Source organism: Anabrus simplex, chromosome 10 (assembly GCF_040414725.1).
Source record: "Anabrus simplex isolate iqAnaSimp1 chromosome 10, ASM4041472v1, whole genome shotgun sequence".
In the NCBI taxonomy this organism is placed as follows: domain Eukaryota; kingdom Metazoa; phylum Arthropoda; class Insecta; order Orthoptera; family Tettigoniidae; genus Anabrus; species Anabrus simplex.
Genome location: NC_090274.1, coordinates 108098778 through 108125212, shown reverse-complemented (window position 1 = coordinate 108125212; position 26435 = coordinate 108098778). Strand labels below are relative to the sequence as shown.

General features: G+C 39.0%; 1 protein-coding gene and 1 non-coding gene across 3 annotated transcripts in view; both read right to left on the bottom strand.

Moving 5' to 3' along the window:
• LOC136882337 (uncharacterized) overlaps positions 1-26435 on the bottom strand; it is a 292794-nt gene that overhangs the window by 41515 nt on the left and 224844 nt on the right. The window lies entirely within an intron of this gene.
• Positions 549-625, bottom strand: TRNAS-CGA (transfer RNA serine (anticodon CGA)). The gene has a single exon. It is a non-coding gene; the product is annotated as a tRNA-Ser (tRNA).

Below are 26435 nucleotides of genomic sequence, written 5' to 3'. Positions count from 1 at the left end.
TAAGCAAGTGTTATTTCATTGTGGTTATGTTACTCCTCGCATAGCCCGATAGATATTTCGCCTACAAGGTTGTGGACCCAGATCGCCAGTCTGCCCCTTATGATCCAGATCGCCAGTCTGCTACTGAAGTATCCAGAGTGTTCCAGAAGTATCCAGAAGATCGACAGAGCTACAAGGTTCCAGAAAATTCCAGTGAGTTGTTTTTTGCTGTGCTTAGTGAAGGTTAACAGTTACAATGGCGATTAATGAAGTGTATCACATTCAGCAGTTTTAGGGTGCAGATTTTGGGAAGTGGTCGTTTAGAATGAAGAGTATATTACGTCAAGCTCAAGTGTTAGAAGCTATCGAATTTGCTGATTTTGCTACGAAAACAGAAAATGCCGGTATGGAAGCAAAAGCCCAGGCGTTACGCATTGCTAGTGTAAGTAATAGTCATCATTTTGTGAAACGGCATAATTCAGCTTACGCAATGCTCAAGAGATTAGAAGATGATTTTAAAAGTAAAGGGGTAAGAAGTCATTTATATTTGAGGAGACGTTTAAATGGCCAGCCGGACACCAGTGGGATCCGAACCCACAACCTCCCGATTTCGGGTCGGTTGCTCTACCAATTGAGCTATGGTGGCCATTTTTGTTCTGTACTTAACATCTCTTCAACACGTACTACATGTACGTAACACGACCTAAAACGTTGAAAGTCTGTTTCGATTACAATGCGGTCGTGAAAATTCAATATTCATTGATACTACATATGATGTTTGTAGTTCATTAGCAGAACATATGAAATTGGAGGACTATTTCTCACAATTGAAGGACGCTGATAACAAGTTCGTTTCAATGGCTCGTAGTTATGATTCAATGGTGACAGCTCTTGAAACTCAAAGCAGACTTTACATTAGAATTTGTGACATTCGTCTCCTAGGAGAAGAAGAAAAATAGAAGAAAGTTCAAAATTCTGTTTCTAGAAGTGATCACATTTTTTTGTGCTTTCGAAATGGCAAACCAGGTCATAAACATTATCAGTGTAAAGAACATTCCAATTCTTCATCTAGAAGCTTTTACAGAGGAAGAGGAAAGTTCACTCCAGACAGCGGAAGAGGATACTCAAAGTCAAGAGGACATGATCGAGCACATTCTAGTACTCCAGTTTCCATGAGCCGTGGAAATACTTAATGGAAAATGGACAGAAGGGGAAATAATTTCAACACTGAAGAAGATGGCAAAGTGACGTTTTAGGCAGAAGATGAAAATGAAGTTCAAAGTGAAAAGTGAGTTAGGGCAAAGTTTAAATTCATGAAACTCTGATAACATTGCGTGAAATGCAGAGGAAAAAAGCAAGTTAATACTGATAATGATGATTTTTGGTGTGTGGATTCAGGTTGTTCTGATCATTTTATGTCTGAATTAGATGTTTTAATACCTATGTGAATTAAAGACTTCCAAAGAAGATAAGTGTAGCCAAAAATGGCGGAAACATTGAGGCAATTGGTATAGGGAATATTCATGATAATATGTATGTAAATGGCACAATTGTTCCTTGAACTATTAAAAATGTGTATTATGTACCACAACTCAGAAAGTACCTATTGTCTGTGTCAAAGTTCGGGCAGGTTGGCTGCGAAGTGATATTTGATAGGAGAGGTGTCGAAGCCTTGAATAATAGATTAATACTTTCAGGACAGAAAGATGGTTCTCTGTACACTGTTAAGATGAAAGTTGTAAAGTCTAATGCTAGTTATGGCAATTCTCTGAAGAATTGTAAGGTTAATGAAGAATTAGAGCTATGTTATAGGAGGTTAGGTCACTTGAATTACAAAAGTACTTGAGCAAATAAAGATCTAGTTAATGGATTAACTTACGAGATGTTAGATTTGAAAATTATAATTGAGAATTGGATTCTTGAAAATATGACTAGACAACCATTTAGTGGTAAAAGAAAAGTCAAGTAAGCCCTTAGAGCATGTTCATACTGATGTGTGTGGTCCAATTAAACCTTTAACATTGAATGGATATGAATAGTTTGTAACATTTACTGCTGATTTTACAAATTTTACTGTGGTCTATCTATTAAGGAATAAGCATGAGGCCTATGACAAATTTGTTGTTTATTATACTTATGCAACAAATCATTTCTCTAAAAACGTTTCAAAACTTAGAGCAGACAATGGTGGTGAATATATTAGTAATATTATGAAAAAGTTTTGCATACAATCCAGAAATTAATCCAGTCCCAGAGAGAATGAATAGAACCTTAGTAGAAAAGGCTAGAACTTTATTGATTGAATCTGAGTTACCCAAAGGAATGTGGGGAGAAGCAATTTATTGTTCAAATTATTTAACAAATAGACGTCCAACTGTTTCTTGTAACAAAACTCCTCGTGAACTATCGGAAGGTAGAAAACTCAATTTATGTAATCATATAATTTTTGCTAGTATTGCTTTTAAGCATGTGCCTAAACAGTTTAGGAGAAAACTGGACCCAAAAAGTGAAAAAATAGTTATGGTAGGCTATGTTCCAGAGGGGGAATATGGAGGTTATGGAATGCTAAAAACAGAAAGATAATTCTAGGTCGCAATGTGAGTTTTGATAAACCTCAAAAGGTTAGTTCAATCAGTTAAAGTCAGTATTGGGAATGAAGATAAAGGTAAAGCAGGTAATTCAAATCAAGCTAGAGAAGAGAAAAGAGTTAGGAGGAAACCAGGGTGGCATGATGATTATGTCGCAGACGTGGATACGGTGGTTGAAGAAGCAGAAGAAGAGATGCTATTTGCATTATTTGCTCAGTCAGAGGTAGATGTTCCATCAAGTTACAGTGATGTTAAGTTTTGTAGAGATAGATTACAATGGAAAAGAGCTATTGAGGAAGAGCTGCATTCACTTAACGAAAATGACACATGGGTAGAAGTAAAGAAACCAAATGTTGAAACGTTTATAGACACTAAGCGGGTATTTGTTAAGAAAGAAGTAGGCGATTCAATGATGTACAAAGCAAGCTTAGTTGCAGGTGTCTTTTTTTACAGAGTAACATGAATGAGGATACTTATTCACCTGTTGCAAAATTAGAAACTTTAAGAATATTATTATGTTTCAGTTAGAATAATTTGGAAATTCATCAAATGGATGTAAAAAGTGCCTTTTTCTATGGAGAGATCAAGGAAAATATAGTTTAGAAACTCCGACGAGGTGTGGAAGTTTAGTCTGGTTCTGTACTCAAATCGAAACCACTACATCCTCAATAAAGAAACCTAGAAGAAGAAAGCAAAACTTGCCTACCAAGACTCAATCAATTACCTGATGACAACCTGATGAATTCCAAAAATGGTTTTCTAAACTCTCGGAAGATCTGGGAGATATTAAGAGACCTAGAATTTAAGAAATGGTGCGATCTGCCTCACAAAGGTAAAGGAGTTATCCATCTTCCAATAAATGGGTCAGCCACCACGCACTGAAGATGAGGGGAAATGGTAGGCGATGCCTCAACGAGATTGAAACACTTGGCACACGACCTTGGTTCCTGTCCAGCACGGTGAAATTTTGCGCATCACTAGGCATCATCTGATAAGAACTACCATCGCCCACACCCTCAGAAGAACCGGATTCACCGTCCATGAAGAGATCCATGGTTTGGCAGAGAATGGAAGCACTCTAAGGATCGATACAATTGCTTACAAAGACAACATCTATGTAACATATATAATCGATCCAACCGTCCGCTTCGAGTCCTCCGTCAGTCAATCTGACGATGCTGATCGTGAAAAGAAGAAAATATACGAGGCCACAGTTCCTTTTTCCAATGAAGAATACAAGCTAAAAAAAAGATCGAAGTCATGGGCTTGCTAATTGGGAGTAGGGGCACGATACCTCTGCAAGGCATTCCACCTGCCAGAATCCTTGGACTTTCTGCCTTGAAATCATCAATAAGTATTTTAAGAAACCACCTTCAATGATTTGCTTTAACATTCAATAGACTTCTATGTATTTTTCTCTGTTACACACTATCAGTTGGTATTAAGTATACTTTGTCTTTTAGGCAACCTCTAAATTGAGGAAGTGTTACTATTTAATAAATATATCACTACATGAACTCTGTAAATCACCAACATTTTGGTATGAAAAATTTAAGGAGAAAATGGAAGAGTATAGGTCTCATAGGTCGGAGAATGATTATTGTTTGTACATCACAGATAAATTATATGTGTTAGTTTATGTGGATGATTTGTAAATTTTTTGTAATGATTTGGCAGAAATTAACAAACTTAAAAACTTCTTAAGCCTGAATTTTAAGATGAAGGATCTAGGATTCAATAAACTTAAATACCTTGGTATGTGCACTGAAAAAGTTAACAACTGTCTGTACATTGATCAAACAAGCTATTTGATAAGTGTCTTGGAGAGATTTAATATGTCTGAGTGTAGATTGGTACGTACACCTATGGAGAATAATTTTGGAATCAGTGAAGTTTCTGTAATTACTCCGGATAAAGAAAACTGTGAATCACTTATGTATGCACCAAATGGTCCAGGACCTGACTTAGCTTTTGCAATGTCCTATCTAAGCAGATTTCAAAACAAACCATTTGATGAGCTATGGTTAGCGTTAAAAAGGGAACTTAGGTATGGAAAAGGAACTTTGGATAAAAAAATGAAGTTTTGTAAATCAAACAAGTGTGATGTGTTAACTGGATATGTAGATGCAGACTTTGCTAGAGACGTTGGTCGTAAGTCAACTTCGGGATATGTATTTAAGGTGTTTAATAACTCGGTAGTTTGGGCATCTAAGAAGCAAAGTGTTGTGGCGTTAAGCACTGCAGAAGCAGAATTAATCTCATTATGTCAAGCTAATGAAATGGCAATGTTCTTGAAGAAAGTTCTGGTGGACTTAAGTATTGATACAGGGTGTATAACCATATTTGAAGATAATCAGAGTACAATAAAAGTTGTGAATAATCCGGATCATACGCGAATGAAGCACATAGACATCAAGTATAACTTTGTAAAAGGTCAAGTGGAAAAGAAACATGTATCTGTAGAATATATTGAAACGGACAACCAACTAGCTGATATATTAACTAAGCCTGTAAACTATGTAATTCTTGACAATTGTATGAAAGGTCTTGGTTTGTTAAAATATTGAGATGTTCACAATGCAAACGTAACATAACGTGAACTTAAAATTAACGTTAAGTTAGAATTTAGCGGCCATGTTATCTAATGGAACCGTTCATAGTGCGCCGATGTAAACTTAGCTGCGAGTCCGTAAAATTAAGGGATTAGAAATTCCAAGCTCTTGCGGTTAATTTTACATTAGGTTTAAGAACCAGCAAATCGGAGCAGACGTAAACATTGTATTTTGTGAGCGATATTATGACTTCTTTCGACGAAACGCTTGTAATTCTCTTTCAAAATAATCTTTGTGTGTATGTATGATAAAAGAAAAAAATAATTACAAAGACGCTGTACCGAAAAAGAATACGTAGAAATAAATATACTGTAGCAATAAAATCTGACGGTAAATGGCGGTAGACAAGGTCGCATCGCTTGCGACCGGAGGAGAGACAATCCCTGTCATAATATACAGTGTCTCAGTATATTTCTTAACATTATTACAGACTACTAGTTTACGAAAACGATATCATCCAGACAACTCGTCGGGGTGTGATAGCTAAGCGCATAGATGTAGGTAAAGGAGACCTTATGCTTCTTTTTATTAGGAAAGGGGAATCAAATCGAAAGATAATGTCAAACAGTTCAGGTTTCATCCGCATGTACAAAACGAACTGATGAGGGACATTTCTTACAGTAGATTACCGAAATCGCCCTGAGATAACCTTCTTTGATTCAAGGGATGGTCCCATTCCCTGCACCGTTGTTTAGTTCGCCTTTTTATGTACACAGCTCCCAGGAATCAAGCAAGAGATGTTTGAAGTAATATGAATTCCGCTACCACGTTGTTTGATTTCACCGAGATATTAAAATATTAAACTGCGAGATATTCTGAAATGCGACTATGGCAGTATTTTGATTGGCTGCTGTGTATTATTTACGTTCATGTTATGTTTCTCCATTGTGAATAACACAAATTTTACGTTAATTTTACGGTCATGTTATGTCGTTAAGTTTACAGTTATGTTTGCATTGTGAATAGGGCCTAACACTGAGGGGAGAATGTTAGGAATCAATGTTCCCTCTTTGGAAGAGGCATTTACTCTGTGGTGTTATGTAAAGTCTGTGGACTCAGTCAGCTGTGAGCTGTTGTCCCAGTCACTCTCTGCGTGTATGGTTTTGGAAAATACACCCGCCGTCATATTACTACAATCATACGGATCCGTTTATATCATTTATGTACACCTGAACATATATATCGCCTCAATATTACTGACAGTAATATATGTCCATGTTAACAGGCACTTGGCAGTATAAATCACATATTCTTCCAATGTCAAACATACGAACATCAAAGACGCGAGTTCCTCCCTAACCTTATTACCGTGGGCTACCAACTGCCATTCAATGTTTCGTGTTTTCTGTACCATCCGACAGTTCGCATAGCAGAATTAATCACCAAGTTTTTAATTGTCTGTAATATTCACTTGTAACCCTCTCTTGTCAATTCAGGTATGTGCATTAACATCCCAATCCTTATTTGTGGTCCGGTCTAGATCGCTTGTAGTAAGTCGTCGTGACTGATCACACCGACGTGAAGATTTAGAACTTTGTGTCCTAGTGTTTTTGTGTTCTGTTCTGATAAGATATCCTAAATAAATTTGTACTTTCCTAAGTTTTATCATTACCCGCTGTGAATTAGCTCCATTAAACAGCGACCCCTTCCCTTCTGTAGTGTACCTAACTTTTTTTAAGTTGGCACCTCTCCTAGACAATACTTAACCCGCAAACCAGTGACTGGACGTAGCATTTTACGACGAAGTCCAACAACTAACCAAGAATAAGAAGCAGCAGAAGAAGAAGAACTCGCTGTGTGTATGAGTTGGATGTAGCACTCAGTTGGAAGTCAGTCGTAGCACAGATGTTTCAAGGTGTAGTAAGCTGATGTATTGAATTGCGTGTACTTGAAGAGTGGACTTGTACAGTTACATAGTATGTCCTGTGATGTTGAATAAACCAGTATTTTAACTAAACAAGTGGTATTTCATCGTGGTTATGTTACTCCTCGCATAACTCAATAAATAGTTCGCCTACAATTTTTACCTGGAGTTGTTAACTTCTCTTCTGGGCAAGTGAATTTCTCCTTTGAGACCATCCAAACAGTGTTTTAGCTTACTCCTATGGCTCTGGCAGTACGCTCCTGAACTTTGTTGAAAGATATTAGAGGAAATCCTCTCTCCTTAATATTGTCTGCTTCCTTTTCAAAGAAATCCCGCCCTGACACAATCATTACTCTTCCCTGGCTTCGAACAGTCACAGTGACTTAGAAATCATTGTTAAACACTCAAAAGAACAAATAAAATAAAACCACACGGATTCTTAATGAATAATGAAGCACTTAAAACTAACACTATAGTCACACTACAAGACCGCTAAAATCTACAGACGAACAAAAGTAGGCAAAGTGAACAACTGGCCACTGATAAACTTAAAAAAATTAACACATAAAATAATATTCAGAAAAAAAACCACGTAACTACATTAAGCAGCAACAACTAGCACAGCTAACACTGTACCACTGAGAATAAACCAACCCACATGGTGATAGCGTCCTAGAATATTGCAACTCTGTTTTCGTTGCCATAGCAACAAGCCATTTTCGAGCAGCGTTAGTCAACTTTTTCTCGCCGGTGGCTCTAAACGTCAGACTTCAACTCTCGTGGGCCCAACTATCTATATATATAAAAGCAAGTCGGTCTGGAGCGATGTATATATAAATATTTAAAAATGAAAAAAAGACCTGAATTAATGAGACACTTCGAGAAATCTCAGAAATTTGAAACTTGGTACGGGATAAGCTGATGACCCCAGGATCCCTAGAAAAATAGAAAATTCTCAAAATTCCCTCAAGGGGGCACGCTCGGGGGGCTCAAATTTTGGGCTCAGCATAAGAGCGCAGACGTATAATTTATCCAAAACGACAACCTATAAGTTTCGTGGGCTTAAACATTTTCGGGAATTTCCTATTTTTATCCCCCGTCTCCCCAAATCAAGATGGCGGCAAAACCTGCCAGACGAGGTAGAAAATTGAAATTTGGTGAAATTATAGCTTTTGGTTCCTAAGCGACGGAAAAATTCCAAAATGTTCACATTTTTCACTTTTCACTCACATTCCTTTTTAGCTATTTGTTGGCTAAATTGTAAGTCGTATCACAAAACGGATGGCACAATCTCTCTTCAATTCGGAGTGGTCTACAACTTTGGTCCCATGGCATTTTGTCGTATCTCTCTCCCTCATACGTTAGATTTGGCCGTATTTCTGGATTGTTCGTAAATTTTGTGATTTTTACAGGTATATTTCATGGTTTGACACACTTATATGAATGATAGGATCATCATGTTGGGTTCGCACATTGACACGATCAAGGGCCATATGTGGACCAAATTTCATGATTCTAGCTTATACATAAGTAGGCAAAAAGTAATGTAAAACGTTACAAATGTACCCAAATTTCACCCTATTCAAATTTGGAACTCAATTTACCCACTAAACACGGAAGATACGAGGAAATGGTTTAGAAGCGAACATATAGAGCGATAAATGAGGCGTCTGATGGCGCAAACCGTTTGTTAATATCATGCACCCTTTAGGAGTTATGAATCTCGAAGTGGAAGTCTGCACTTTTCAACGTGCTCATGCTTATCCGTCATCTTATAAATAAAGTTGTAGGGGGTCCGCTGTCTGTAATTTCGTTTGTTTTGCCCATTTTTCAGATATATTTAGCCGTTTTAGGTCAACTCAAGACCGAATAGGTGGTTTTTACTTTTCGTGTCTGTCTGTTTCTCTGTTTGTTTGTTTGTCTGTTCCACCATCACGGCAAAACGGCTGGATAGATTTCAACCAAACTTCATATTTGGAATATACTCACCCCGAGGAAGGTTTCTATATGCATTTCATTTTAAAATCTTTGATTAGATGGGCGGTTTATAGGAAAACCAGAACGGTTTTCCTCCATTTTCTCTTATACTATTGATTTCCTGTAAACTCCGTGGACCGTAAGTGAAACGTCTCTTCATTATAAACAACTTTCGTTATGTTCATAATTTTCCTTACTATTCAACTCCGTGGACCGTATGTGAAACGTCTCTTCATTATAAACAACTTGTGTTATGTTCATAATTTACCTTACTATTCAAATGACGGAGAAATTTACTATTTTCTGCGGGTATCATGGTCTGCGTGTGTGACCGACAGACCGACAAGAACCTACAGGTTACCATGGCAACGTCTCTGACTGCTTGCCAGCAGGGAAGTAACGTATTGCCATTTTCCTTATCATACCTTTAAATTCATGGTTGTTCCTTGGGTAGAAGGCAAGAGAGGGCGTCAATCGGCCATTCTGCGGGATATTGGCGGAATATCGTTGGAGTTTATAACCGTCCTCGAATAGCTTATGTAATAACACCATTAGTCATCTTTTCTGTTGACCTAAGAATGTCTGCGCCCAAATTTCTCCTCTGTTACCTCTTTCTTATATCCATAACTCACACCAGCATAATTTATTGAGGGGCATTTGATTTTCCAATACATTCACTTGGTATTTACATATTTGTCATCATCCGGCTGTCCTCAGTTTTAATCCATTTTCTATTAATTTCAACTTTCTTTACTGAATTATTTTCTTCCTTAATTACACCGTATGTATGCGAGTGCTAATCCCGAAAGCTTGACACTCATACCTTTGAGGAAATATTCTAAGCTTATGCAAATGTATAACTTTCGGCCCCGGAAAATATCGAAATATGGATGCAATTTTAACGACGGTGCACACCTTCGTTTCGGGATAATTGTTGGCTAATCTGTAAGTCTTATCACAAATCAGAAAGCACAATCGCCTTTCATTTTGGAGAGATCTACAACTTTAGTCCTATGACTTTTTATCGTATTTCTATTCCTTATACGTTAAATAGAGGTGTATTTCTCGATTTCAAGTTAATTTTGTACTTTCACACGTATATGTTAACATTAATTTGGCACACTTATAGGAAAGATAGAATCATGACATTCGGCACGCACATTGGCATGACCAGTGGCAATGTGATAGCCAAATTTTATGATTCTATCTGTCACATGAGTATCACAAATATAAAGTAGTATGCGAAAACTGTACAAAATTTCACACCCAATGATTCTAACTCAATCTAACCCATAAAAATAGGAGATACGAAAAGATGTCATGGGACCAACCATGTAGAACACTGAAAGAGGCGTTTGATGGTGAGCTCCGTTTGCAGATATGTCGCAGAGTTTTAAAGCAGCAACTCTCGAAGTACAGGCCTGCACTTCTAGAGTGTGTCTGTACATTGACTTTTTGGCGACATTTCTGTACAGTTATCCGTTTCAGGTGTAATAATGACCATCTGCATATTTTTAGCTTTGGTGTCTGTTTTTCTGTTTGTCTGTTAGTCTGTTCGTCTATAACCTGGAAACTACTGGATATATTTCCACCAAAATTCATATTTAGAATCCACCTGTCCTTGGGTTGGTTTCAGAGCAAATATTGTTCCTAAATCCACTAGTACTCAGTTTGGGTTTACGGCGCAATTTCACATGGAAATTCGTAATTGCAGATGCGCAATCACCGATTATTCGAGCCGACTTCATTCACCATTACAACCTTATAGTAGATCTAAAGAACAGGCGACTCATTGACCCATTAACGTCAGCAGAAACACCTGGCACATTGATTAAAGTCTCTGGCATAGAAACAGTTCATGTAATGCCACCAGATCAAAAACATGCTGACATTCTAAAGAAATTTCCCAACTTCCTCCATGAAAACGTCCATTTCGACATCCCAGATACCTCTGTTTTTCAAACCATTGTCACAGAAGGACATCCTGTAGCAGCAAAGGCACGACGACTACCACCAGATAAACTCAAAGCAGCTAAAGCAGTGTTCCAACAAATGATCGATATGAAAATCTTCCAGCCATCAAAGAGCGCCTGGGCAAGTCCCCTCCACTTAGTTCCCAAGAAAGACGGATCCTGGGATCCTGGAGACCTTGCGGAGACTACCGTGCTCTCAACAACATCACCTAGCCTGACAGATATCCTATTCCTAACCTTCAAGATTTTAACAGCCAACTACATGGAAAAAGAATATTTTCAAAAATAGATCTGATCAGAGCCTATCATCACATCCCTGTACATCCGGACAATGTACCTAAGACAGCAGTGATAACTCCATTTGGTTTGCTCGAATGTTTGCGCACCCCATTTGGACTCCGTAATGCGGCTCAAACTTTTCAAAGATATATCGACAGTATACTCAGAGACCTCGATTTCGTGTGCTGTTATATAGATGGCATCCTAGTGGCATCACAAGATAAAGAAGAGCACAAGAAGCATCTTCAAATGCTTTTCGAACGACTCAGTAAGTTTAACATCAGAATCAATCTGAACAAGTGCATTTTCAGTTCAACAGAAGTACCTTTCCTGGGATATGTGATATCTGCAGAAGGAATCAGACCACTACCTGAGCGAGTGCAAACCATTGTTGACTATCCGCTAGCTACAACAGTAAAAGAACTGCGCCGGTTTCTTGGCCTCATTAACTTTTACCGAAGAGCACTGCCAATTTCAGCCAGTAAACAAGCAGACCTTTGAACCTTCTCCACGGGACTAAGAAAAATGACAACAGAAAAATTAATTGGACAGAAAATCTTCGACAAGCCTTTAATGACCTAAAAGATAGCTTGGTCGATTCAGCACTTCTAGCTCATCCATCTTCAAATTTACCTCTAATTTTAAAGGTAGATGCCTCAGATTATGCTATTGGTGCATCATTGCAACAAATCAAAGACAATAATCAGCAACCATTAGCATTCTTCTCCAAGAAACTGACAAATGCAGAGAGGAATTACTCAACCTACGACAGAGAACTCCTCGCTGCCTACTCAGCTGTGAAGCACTTTTAGTACATGCTTGAAGGACGTGATTTTCCGATTTACACCGACTACAAGCCACTCACCTTCATGTTCAAGCAGACAAAGCTTCTCCACGTCAGATACGACACATTAGTTTCATCGGACAGTTCACCACAGACATACGTTACACGACTGGAAAGGAGAACATCGCAGCTGATGTTTGTTCACGAATTGCTTCAATCACTATACCTCCAACTGTTACCAAGGAGAACATCGCAGCTGATGTTTGTTCACGAATTGCTTCAATCACTATACCTCCAACTGTTACCATGGAAGAAATAGCAGAAAGCCAACAGTGTGACGAAGAACTTCCACACATTAAGAATACGTCACTTGCACTTCGAACAATAATGTTGCCCAATGGTAAAGAACTCGTTTGCGACATGACTGAAGATATGATTCAACAACTACGACAGGCAATTTACAACTCGCTACACAATCTAGCTCACCCTGGTGTTCAAGCAACCATTAATTTAGTAAAAAATCACTTCATTTGGCCATCAATAAGAAAGGACGTAAAGACCTGGACATCAGCATGTATTTCTTGCCAACGAAGTAAAGTCTGGAGACACACCAACAGTGCAGTGGGACAGTATCCTCCAACGACAGCAAGATTCAGTCACATTAACGTGGACGTAGTTGGACCACTACCTCCATCACAAGGATGTCGCTATTTACTAACAATTATTGATCGTTTCTCCCGATGGCCAGAAGCAGTTCCATTAGCTGACATCACAGCAGAAGCAGTTTCATTTGCCATAGTCTCAACATGGATATCTCGTTTTGGCGTGCCTCATATCATAACTACTGACCGCGGGAGGCAGTTTGAATGTCAACTTTTCAAATGCCTCACAAGCACACTGGGCATCGTCCACATTAAAACGACAGCATATCATCCGGCAGCAAATGGAAAAATTGAACGCTGGCACCGTCAATTAAAATCTGCGTTGAAGGCACAGATGTCTGATGATTGGGTTTCGAAGCTTCCTCTGGTCTTGTTAGGACTTCGTTCCTACATAATTCCGCACGCAAGTCAACACCTCGCCAGTGGAAATGATTTACGGCTCAACATTTCTCAACGAACAGAAATTAGTAACTGACATCCCAACCTTCGTTTTCAAATTGAAGGAACAGTTGAGGAACCTAAGACCAGTCCCAACAGAACATCACGACCGCATAAAGATCTTCATTCACCCACGGCTGGTGACGAGCAAGTTCGTTTTCGTTCGACATGATGCTGTCAGAACACCTCATCAATCATCATATGACGGGCCATATCCAGTCCTATCTCGCAGTGACAAACACTTCGAGGTAGAGATGCCAACAGGGAAACAAACTATTAGCATTGACAGATTGAAACCTGCCTTCCTTCTGACAGACCAATCATCGGATAACGAGGAAGACACATCTGGAGAAACCACTTTGGACACTCCGTCAAGTTCCATTCCAAAGACTGTCAACCTTCAGATGAAGACAGGTAGCACTCAATCCAACATCCGCACCACGGATCACCAGATCAGGTCGAAGGGTCACCTTCCCTCGAAAATACATGGACGCTGTCACTGCGGAGGGAGTGTGTGGCGGCCTCTTGTATTAATATATGTGTATAAACTCATATATGTTTTATAAACTCCTTGAACTTTGTTTATGTTTCGAAGACTTCTATATATATTGATGTTCTGTGCCTCTATTATCTTTATTCTCTCTGATTATTATTCATGTTTTTACTTTCGTCCCCATGATACTTGGAGTGTTAATTAAACACATTAATACACCATCTCTGTTCTATTATTCAAGTACATAATCATCATCAATTTCTACACTTGAAACCATTGTCTCAATTATTAATTTAAGAAAGGAAAGTCTGGAAATCCTTAAATGCGGCTTCCATGTGAGACTACATGTACATGATTCTTTAACACGAACTCTGGAGTCTGGGTATAATTAAGGCAGTCCAATCAGTATGTGCCACACAGTGGTTATACGGCATGGACCATTAATTGAATCGACGTGACCTGCAACTATGTCATGGACCGACATCTAAACTTCTAGGTTACTTTAAAGTCATTGTGGATGATGACCGCAAGGAAAGTGATGCTGCAGTGGCATATGGCCTTAGTCTAAGTCACTGAGGTTAATGACCCCCTGACCATCCAATTTTCTAAACACAATGAAGTTACATCGGTTGATGACCAAAGTTTTCACTTTACTATCCCCAGCACATTTCTGCTCAATCAAACAAAGTCAAATCATGCAACAACAACAATGCTCACAATACTTCGTAGCAGTAAAATCCATTACCTTCGGATATGTCCCCTTAATTGTTACGTTAACATTTACATATACCCCTGAAAATAAACTACGATTTCCAGAATGCACCTTCAAGTTATTCGCTTGATTGTAAAGTTATTTCAAATACGGTTTTCACTGAATTTAATAATTAAATAGAATTAAATGATTTAATGAAATCTTAATGAACAACAAATTCTATCTCCGCGGACTAATGGTTTCTTTCACATGTCCCTACACAAGTCTTGACATCATTTAATTTAATCATGTCAGATGTCTATCGTTGATTCCGATAGCTGGAAAAGAACTATTGCATCATTCATGTCCAGTTTTATATCTTGTTTCATGACCTCATACTTTAAATCTAATCTAACCCTAGCCACTATTAACACTTGGATAGCCCTAATAATTACGTACAAACCAAAAGCAACTCGCCATATAATTACGATGTCATATCTCGTCATAAAATTTTATAAAGTTTGCGCACCCCTCACAGACAAACCAATCATCACTACCACCGTTCAATATTTTGTACAACCTTGAATTTGGCTAACCTTGCTCATTATACTCTAAGTTCGTGGTCTCAAATGCACATTACGTTCTCAATTAAACAAATTTACAGTATCTAATAACACACACGTTATTCCCGGATGAAAATTTCAACTAAATCCAACATTTAACTTTATCCTCTGCCGAGAAATGCAATCTCAATGCAATGAGTAACACACTCTGCATGTTCTGTTATTCAAGTGGCGAACCCCTATCAGCTGGCGGCATTTCGCCCCAACCCTCGCTTGTCAGTGATATGAGACATCTGTTTGTTCTTCCTGACTGGCCGCCCAGAATGCAACCTTTAAACTCTGCCGACATAATTACATAAATACGATATTCTAACCAACAAAATGCACACATATTATACTTCAAAATGCCCACACTAATTATACACGTCGCAAATTAATACCGGCATGGATTCCCTACTTCTATTTCCATCCCCAAACATTATACAAAATCTTCCTCGGGCTTCCACAAGTCCCGGCTTCATTGACAGGTCTCCAACACCTGATTCACAAATCTCATCTCGACTCACGCGACAAAACTAACCTCTGTTTCCCAAACTCACGACCATCACTGACAAAAGAACTGGAATAAAATCCTTATAATCACGGGAATAGATCCAACTTCTGGGTGGTTAGGCAGTGTGTATTTTGCAGAGTTTCGTCCAGACGTGCCATTTGGACTCATCAGCTGGAATGGCACGCCCCTCCAGGACTCTGCTTAGCAATGGCAGACCACACAGTTTGGTCTGCCACTGCGTATTTTAATAACTGGATTTTCACGAAAATGACTGTAAAATTCTACTAAATCTATTTTATTGTCAGTCAGACACAGTTTAAATGGGTCTAGAAAAACGTTTCACTCCGTGACCAAATTCATCACTCTATACTCTCACCCGACAGCGCGCTTCCACTCGATTGAAAATGGGTAACCATGGATTTCTTATATTATTTACGTCAAAAATTCAGACAGAAAATTTTTACGTCGAATGAAAATCTTAATTTGACATCACAAAATATCGGCAATAAACACACGGAAATGACGATCTACATTGGACGTGATATCACTTCGAAACCCTATTTTGTAACGTTTACGACATCACACAGCACTCGCAAGACTTCAAAATTTTATCCAAGTGGAAAATAAAACAAATGACTCTTTTTTTGTCGTATTCTGACATTTACAAAAACCACATAAGGACGACCAACTGCGTCGTATATACCCCCTTCAAATACATATAATTTAGACATCATGAAACAAGATATAATAGGTGGTAAGATGGTAAGTCAAATACCTTAAGTCACGCCAGCGTTCATCATAGGGCTCACCTGTGACTCTGGCATTTTTACTTAGCCATTTTTACATTTCTGGCTGTACAGATCATTTTATTCTTCCGCTTTCCTGGAAACAAAGCATAAAAAAAAGAAAATGCCCTTCACTTGTCGTTCGTGTTGATCGCACACGGCGGACTGTGATTATTTCCCGCACAGGAATTACTTTCTTTATCAAATACAAATTTATTCGGTCCCTTGACCGTCCTTTTTGGTACAAGTATTTCTACTCAAGAAGAACTATCTCCACATGGGGTCAAGACCCCAGCCACATCAGCAAAAATCTGTTGTTTGGACTTAGTCTACTTTTGTCGTTCGATTTTGCAGAGTAGCTCAACCCTCTGTCTTCAGCCTCGTGATACAAAATGCAGGGGCTTCATCATGGCGTCACTTCTTATTTATAGAAACTACCCCCTCTCTCCGGGCATCTCCCTTTGCCGCCAAGAAAATTTCCGTAACTTTTCTGACTTAACTGCAGTGGCGGTTTCTGGTATAGCGCAATGGAGCAATGAACCTCTAGTTTATATCAAATTATACTCAACTACGTAATTTTCATAACTCCCTAGTCAATCTCGAAGCTCTTGCTAAGTCCCTCTATCCGTAATAAACTCGTACTGGCTTTCAATTCATGTGAGCTGCGCAAGGTCTGTGGCTGGATACTTGTCTGGAATGAACCCCCTTGCAAAGACGATCTCTCCGTCCGTACATAGGCGAAGGGAGTGGCGAGGTGCGGGGGGACGAAAGCCAGCACTAAGGCAAGACCAGGATATCGCAGGAACGGATCTCTGTTCTTTACGCATGCGCAATAGGCCACTGTCTCAAGACTAGCTAGTCGTGTTGTTGGGGTTGGGGTATGTGCCTGCCATCTGTTGGCCTTACGGGAATTTGACTAGGCAACAGAGAATAGAACACGTAACTAGCACTAGTGTTGAAAAGCATCGTTACTACCAAAAGTCACATTAAACTGTCAAATTCCAATTAATATCTTGTCCCAAATATATCATTACTTACTAAACACCTATTAATTTGCCTTCTTTGGAATAATTACCTTTTGGAGAGAAACTTAACTCAAAAATCATTGAGGCAAAGAATAGCGGCAAGGTAATACCAATGAAAACTTTTAAATATAGTTGTTACTATTCCCATGACATCGGAAGCAGAAAGGTGTTTCTCTACCCTGAAGAGAATAAAAACTTTCTAGCGCAGCACAATGACCGAGGATAGACTTATTGCTCTTGCTATGTTGTCAATTGAAAGGAACTTTGTTCGATACTCTGCGGACTTCAATGAAGCAGTTATTTCTTATTTTGCATGTGGTAAAACTCGGCATGTAGGCCTACCGTATTTTCTGCTCCTCTTGTATTTGATCACTTTCTAGAACTTATGTCATCTTAGTTTAGGAGGCTACGGCCCACGATGAAAGAGAAGCTGGCGGAGATGGGAAGAGGAGAGGTTGGGAGGGAGGCAATTTTTTCTTCTTTTGAACCCCCAGTGATGAAAGTCACGCGCCGCCACTGCTTAACTGAACTGTAATTACAAGAGTTTTGAACATTTAAAATTTGTACATATTCAATTAGCTGGATAAATGACCTCATTTGATAGGCACTATTTTTGTCGACTTGGCTTGGGTACGCCATACACACGCGCTCTTCTGAAATAGCCCACAAAATGACTTAGATTCTTCCACCGTCGACACGTGCGAATGACGTCACATATCCCAGAGCGTGGGACAGAAGGTAGCCATCCCCAGCCACGTGTCAACTCCGCGCTATCAAGAAATCGAACTCCTTATTCCCATTGACAATTTAATACATAATATTCTTAGGGCGCAAAGGTCATGGGTTCAATATCTTAGCAGAAAATACCAATACATTAAAATCTCTAGGATAATAATTGTTGGTAAATAAATGTAATATACTGCTGCAAAAGTTTCATCATTCTGATATTAATAATTTAGAAGAAAATGTTCCCTACATTTAACATGGGAGTATAGGAAGGTCGGGGTCCGCTTAATGGTGAAGTCCAGTTTTTCGCACCATTTCAATAACCGTTCATAAGACTAAATATTCGATCTTCTGCAGCAACTTGTAGTTCTTCTTTCCCTGGAACAATGGGCTTGCAAATATCCGCCAGTTCTTTCAACGATGATCTTGTATCTTTATGTTTCTTCTTGCTGGTGTGGTCACTGATGTCTACTCTCCCACCGTATGCTATTGAAAACGTAGATTTACACTCGAATTTACCTTCCAATTTTGACTTTCGAATATAAGGAATTTATCACTGAATGTACATTTTATTTTAGGCATGTTTACTTTCCTGAATACCAAGATTGTGTATTTAAGTTTCAAGTGAAAAATATAGAGCACGTGTTACACTTTTTAACAAGACATGAACTCACTCTACGCTTTGCAATTATTGCTTTCGCTATGAACCGGGATATTTAGACGTGCCAGCAAACTTTTTTGGACACCGGGACAATTTGTGAAAAAGGACGGACTGTCCTGGTAAAACTGGAACATTTGGTAGCCTTGCACATGGACTATTGAACTGTCACTGGGATAAGCGGTTGTTTGGTTCTAACACGCTCTGATTGGCGTGTTCTGATTGGCTCTTTGTTGTCTATCTGGCGCCCGCTATGAACATCACCGCTGTTAATGGTTATGAATTTCATGTTTTTGGTTCGTATTGAACTGAGAATAATATATAAGTAATAATAATAACAACGTAAACGTTTCCACCTTTTCAATACTAAAATATATTCACAAAATTATAAATTACACGGTACCGTCTGCTTTTGCCCCTGGAGCTACAATGGCCACCTACGGGACGGGTTATGTCGGCATTGCATGACCACATTTGCTCAAGAAAACGCTGAGATATAATTTATTCTACTAGGCACAAACTTTATCACAATATTTTGTTTTTTAATTTTCAACATAAAAAATTAAAACCCGTACTTTTCTTCGTTTTTACCTTTTTTCGATAATGCTGAATGTTCCTTGAACAAGTCATGAAATTTCTGACAACTATGTTCAAAATTAGCGTAAGTGAGACTTCAATATCTGACTTTATCAGAGTTGCTGTACATTCATTCCATTTGTTTTTGAAAGTGAAAAACTCCTTCAGCATGTACATTCGAACCAGATGAATTTAGAACTTAAGATATTTGGAACAGCGTCTAAATTAACTCTAAAAAAAGATCCATTTTGAGTTCTCGTTACAACTCCGATATCAGTAGCCTACAATGTTCAATGTCATGGGAAGAAAATTCTCCATAAAAGCTATCCAAAATAAATCGGGGTAAATTTCAGTAACTTCCTAAGAATTAATTATTTCTTCAAAACCAGAAAATGTATCATCTTTCAAATGTAATTTTGACGACGGTGATTTGGGAACGTTGATTTATATGTACTGTCTTCATGCACACATTTCTGCCTATTGTAGTACCTTCCTAACTGGTCATAAACCGGTCATAAACGTTTCCGTGATAAGTTATATTCCGCCATTTGAACGTTTGTGGGTAAAAACTTCGATATCGAGTTGTAAATTTTATGAACTTTTGCGTTTACATGGTGCAGTTACGGGAAGGTAAGTATTCGACTTACGTTTGTGACGTACCGGTATGTAGACAAGTCACGCATATAACCTCAACCACTTTTAATTGTTTTAGATGAGTATCGTAAGAGGAAACGATGCAGGGTTTGGTGCAAAAATTGTACTAATTCTTCAAGATACTGAAGGGGAAGTGATAGTAATGAGTCGAATGCTGTCGAAGAAGAAGAAGACAATGTAGAAGTAGACAACATTGTACCAACTGATACTGATGACGAGTATATACAAAACAATACAAAATTCTCCGAAGATTCAGAAGCCAGTCAAGATGAGTGTATAGAATCATTTTCGAGAAATCGAAATATTATTATCCAGCTGCGTGAAGTATTTACAGGACCGCTGATGGAGAAAAGATTTTCATTCATTCATTTATTTCAATTAATTCCAACGAGCCTGCAGGCTCATACATAGGAATTGTACAGGACGTTACATACTGGCGGGCACTTACATATCAAAATACAGTTTGTGTATATAAGATTATTAGTAAACGGTTGAGCATATAAACACATACAATATATGAAACATGTACATCATCAATATGAGGATTACAGATAATTATCTCTGACTGTATTTACATTTACATAACGTGAAAGTTGAAATCTCGAGCTTGCAGTCTGATCTCTAGATACTGATGCAGTGAGTTATAGGAGTTAAAAGCGGACCCTCTCAAGCGGAAGCTGGACCCAATGGCACGAAGGGGACAATTTGCTACATATGTCCTGAAAAGAAGCGAATGACGACGTCGTATTGCTGTCAATTTGCGGGTGAACTGCAAAGAACACCGTGCAAATCGGTGTGCTAATTGGTCCCGATGAATTAATTAGTTATGTGTGATGTTTTTGTGGACCTTCACAGACATAAGGAGGACCTAGCAGCATAAAGAGTGCTAACTTACTACTGTGAAGAGATGAATACGGTCATGTTGCAGTCAGTCTCAGAAGGTGGCCAGCCGCCAATAATCAGTGGATAGATATTTCCCGATTGAAGTAATAGCTGCTGTGTGTGATGTAGTGATATGTATGCTGCAAATTAATAAATGGAAAGTGCTATCGTAAATATTACGAGATTTTGTGTTTATGTATTAGTAGAGTAGGTTTTGTTCTTGGGTTAAAAATATTAGCATCACTGAAATCATAAACTTTTCCAGATAATTTATTGCAGAATTATGATGCAGAATCACTAGATGAAGAATAATGAACTGAAAGGAAGGATCGGTAAATAATACTGTAAACAGATAATTTTGACTTTGGGAAAATTGTGCTGTTAAAATATGGGAGAAAATGGCATTGTCATGAGAGAACATGATGCATCCATTCAGAAAATTGCTGCTCGTGTGGGACGAAAGTGTGTCGGCAGTGCAACGAGTGTGTACAGAATGGTTCACAGAAGGCCATAGAATACGACGAGATGGGTCCTTCGCACGAACCAGAACACCCCCGAGAAGATCGACACCTCATCCGAATGGCATTGCAGGACAGGTCTGAGTCCTCCTCGGCTCTGGCGCAACAGCGGAACGGTGTAACACATCGTACACTATCAACAGTGGCAGTCCGTCTCCGTTTATTACGGTCTGGGTTACCGGCGCGTCGTCTGCTCATTCGCCTACCTTTGACTAATGTGCACTGCAGTGGTGTATGGAACGACATCACTGGGCACAGGAATGACAGCATCGGACGAATCCAGGTTCTCTTTGTTTGAAAATGATGGACGCATTTTGGTTCACTGCTCACAGGGGGAGAGGCATCACACTGACTGCATTCGCACGAGACATAGAGCGCCAACTGAAAGCCTTATGGTGTGGGGTGCTGTTGGGTACAACCACAAATAACAGTTGGTGCGTGTTCAGGGCACTGGAACCAGTTTGACCAACGTGAATGACATCCTGTGACGCGTAGCCATCCTCTTTCTGCACGACACTTCAGACGCCATATTTCAGCAAGACAATGCGCGACCACATGTTGCTGCACGAACGCGTGCCTTCTTCAAGTCACAGGAAGCCATACTGTTGCCCTGGCCCGCCCGCTCACTGGACTTGTCGCCAATTGAAAATGTGTGGGATATGGTGAAACGACGGGTGCGGCGCTGTGACCCAATGCCAACCACCAAAGATGAACTTTGGAACCAGGTAAATGCAGTTTGGATGGCTACACCCCAGGACGCGTCGATGCCGACACACGTAGAACAAGTTACCAGGGCCCATGGAGGACCCTGTGCCTACTAGGCAACAGGACACATGCTGAACCTACAGTAGGTCACCGAAATGCTAATCGTTTCTGCAGAACATACTAATGAACATGTCCTGTGAATATGAACTTCCTATCGCTACCATTGCAAGGTGTTCTATTTATATGAACATGAGTGTATTAGACACGTTTGCGAAATTACTAACGTTTTTTGTAACATCCGTAGCATGTGTTCTGCTCTTCCTTCTGCAGAAACTAACTTGAGTATTACATTTTACAAACGATCTGAAAGTAGGGAGCCAAATCGCCGCGGGTTGGGGGGGGGGGGAGGAAGAGGGAAGGTTTCCTCCTACCAACTATTTTTCTCAAAGGCTCCTACCCACTAAATGTGCCCGGAGGGATTCTTTCATAATCAAATAATGAGAAAATGCAGAACACATATAAATTAATGTACAGTATATTACTGTTCATATTTTCATAAAAGCATGAGCAAATGTCCGGTCTAGAAAGCCAAGAATAACGGCCGAGAGGATTCGTCGTGCTGACCACACGGCACCTCGTAATCTGCAGGCCTTCAGGCTGAGCAGCGGTCGCTTGGTAGGCCAAGGCCCTTCAAGGGCTGTAGTGCCATGGGGTTTGGTATGAGCAAAAGTACAATCAACTGATCCGCATTTAGGGCAGTCGCCCAGGTGGCAGATTCCCTACCTGTTGTTTTCCTAGCCTTTTCTTAAAATGATTGCAAAGAAATTGGAAATTGATTGAACATCTCCATTGGTAAGTTATTCCAATCCCTAACTCCCGTTCCTATAAACGAGTATTTGCCCAACTTGCCCTCTTGAATTCCAACTTTATCTTCATATTATGATCTTTCCTACTTATTCGTTTACTAATGTCATTCCACGCCATCTCCCCATTGACAGCTCGGAACATACCACTTAGTTGAGCAGCTAGTCTCCTTCCTCCCAAGTTTTCCCAGTCGAAACTTCGCAAATTTTTGTAACCCTACTCTTTTGTCGGAAATCGCCCAGAACAAATCGAGCTGCATTTCTTTGGACTTTTTCCAGTTCTTGAATCAAGTAATCCTGGTAAGGGTCCCATATACTGAAACCATACTCTAGTTGGGGTCTTACCAGAGACTTATATCCCCTATATTTTACATCCTTACTAAAACCCCTAAATACCCTCATAACCATACGCAGAAATCTGTACCCTTTATTTACAATCCCATTTATGTGATTACCCCAATGCAGATCTTTCCTTAGAACTGAGAGGACTTTTCCTATTTGTGAAACTCACAACCTGACTTTTAAGCCCGTTTATCATCATACCATTGCCTACTGTCATTCTCACAACATTATCGAGGTCATCTTGCAGCTGCTCACAATATTGTAACTTATTTATTACTATGTACAGAATAACATCATCCGCAAAAAGCCTTACCTCTGATATCACTTCATTACGCTTATCTTTTATATATGTAAGAAAGCACGAAGGCCCAAAAATTCTGCCTTGAGGAATTCCCCTCTTAATTATTGCAGGGTCAGATAAACCTTTGTCTTCTCTAATTTTCAGACATCTATTTTCTAGAAATATAGCCACCCATTTTGTCTAATCCAGTTCCACTCATTTTTGCCAGTAGTCTCCCATGATCCACCCTATCAAATGTCTTAGACCGGTCAATCTCGCTACAGTCCATTTGACCTCCTGAATCCAAAATATCTGGTATATCTTACTGGAATCCTACAAGTTGATCTTCAGTGGAATAACCTTTCGTAAACTCAACGTGCCGTCTATCGAACCAGTTATTGATCTCGCAGACATGTCTAATATAATCAGAAAGAATGCTTTCGCAGAGCTTACATGCAATGCATATCAAACTTATTGGCATCTACTTTTCAGCCCCTTTCTTTATACACAGGGCCTACTATAGCAACTCTCCATTAATTTGGTAGAGCTCCTTCATACAAACAATAATCAAATAAGTACTTCAGATATGGTACTATATCCCACCCCATTGTCTTATGTATATCCCCAGAAATCTTATCAATTCCAGCTGCTCTTCTAGTTTTCAACTTTTGTATCTTATTGTAAATGCCATTGTTATCATATGTAAATTTAGTGTTAGTCACCTCCTCTATCTGGACATTATCGTTGTAATCAACACCTTTACACACTGAATGAATACTTCTGCCTTTTGGAAATCCTCACATATACACTCCCCTTGTTCATTAATTATTCCTGGAATTTCCTTCTTGGAATCTGTTTCTGTCTTAAAGTACCTATACATACACTTCCATTTTTCACTAACATTTATATGAGTGCCAATTGTGCTTGCCAAAATGTTATCCTTAGCTGACTTTTTTGCTAAATTCAATTTCCTATTAAGTTCCTACAATTTCTCCTTACTTCTTTCCAACCTGCACCTCCTTCTTAGTCTCTTTACTTCTCTTTTATAATATAGTGGGTCTTTACCATTCCTTAATACCTTTAAAGGTCATACCTGTTTTCATAATCTTCGACAATTGCTTTAAACCCATCCCAGAATCTGTTTACATTTGTATTTACCGTTTTCCACCGATCATAGTTACTTTTAAAAAACTCCGTCATGCCTGCTATCAGCCATATGGTACTGTCCAATAGTCTTACTTTTCAGACCTTCCTTTCTATCACATTTATTTTTAACTAATGCAGATAATATAGAAATAATAGAATGACAACAACGTAGCGGTGGCACGTACTGTTCATGTTTCACTCTGGCAAGTCCGTCAGAAACCCGGGCAAAACCTCCCCTTGTCATCGCTCGAGCTAGGAGCACTTAGCCTACATGACAAATCGCACCACGTCTGACCCTTCTTAGTCTCTCATAAACTTCTCAGCAGAATGGAATGAATTTCTAATGTTTACCATTCTTGTTCTGACAACAGAATTCAAACAACAAGATTTAAAATGTACATTTTGCTGGGAGACGGGGTAATTTACTTACATGGGAATTATATACCCCTCTCCCGCCTGGTACGGCCTGAAATAAGCAGTATTCTGCCGTCATCGAGAGAACCGAAATTGTTGTAAACGAAGGACATCATGTATCCATCGGCGGTCTTCACGTTGATTGGAGAATGACCGGGCTACTTCCGAGCACATGACAAGAGCCTCGTGTGATTACCCCGATTACCTCATTGTCTGACTGATGCCGGATACTATCGATGTCAACATGTAGATGAAATGATATGGATTACGAAGCAAATTACTGTATATTCACTGCCTGCGAGAGATAAACAACAAGCGAAGGACATATCACACGTGGATATTTAACATCTCAGAAAAAGTAAATTACGGAAGATTCATGGATTTGAGGTTATGCCCAAAATGTTAATACGCAATAAATCGTTCACAGCAGCACATATAACGAAAATTCACACTTTTAATATGTAATCTATAAATACAAAAAATCGAGTTTTGTCTGTACATTGCTCAGAATTTAAAGAGATAGTATTTCTGCATCTGTCATATCCACAGTAACAAGGAAATGGACTTTTTCATTTTCTGTCATTTCTGTCTGTACGCGCAACACGAGAAAGCGGCTGAAGAGAATTTAATGAATGAGCAACTACAATCTAGGCTATAGATCATTTTATTCACGCTGACCGAAATGGTAGTTTAGAGGAAGGCCTAAAATTTAATTCTCAAATATTTATGTTATCCATAAATGATACATAACTAAATTTCCGATCATTTATGTCTTATACATTTTTACCTATCGTCTATGATAACAGAGATATTCATAAATTTCGATTTTTGTTCCTAGGTCCATATCAACGCCGATCCACTAGAAAATGGGTAAACAGAATTTAATGAAAATCGGTGTGCAAAGTCGGGGAATAAGAAACTACATTGTAGGCTGTAAGTAATGCCATTCACCCTGGTTGAAATGGTAGTTTAGGGGAAGGCGCCCAAAATTTAATTTTTAATTACCTATGTTATTGGTCCTGCCGAAAACGACTACACAAGAAATGTTATAGAGAATGGAATTTCCGATCATTCATGTTTTATTCAGTTTTACCGTACCGACTATGATAAGAGTGGTATTTCAGAGTCTGAAGAAAACTAAATGTGAAGGCCTGCCAGGAAGTAAACAATACAGGAAGATGCCTTGGAGCTCTGAGATGACAGTGGTCGTAAATAGGCGCGAGAACGCATGCTATTTTTTTAAATATATAAATCTGTCACAGCTCATTGAAGTGAATACGGTGAACGCAAATTGTAATTGCGGGAATTTTCTGATGCAAACACTGTACGACACGCTAAAACGTAAAAGAGATACTAATATTTAGTTGATGTTGTAGCTCTTACAATGTCGTGTTGCACGAATCAG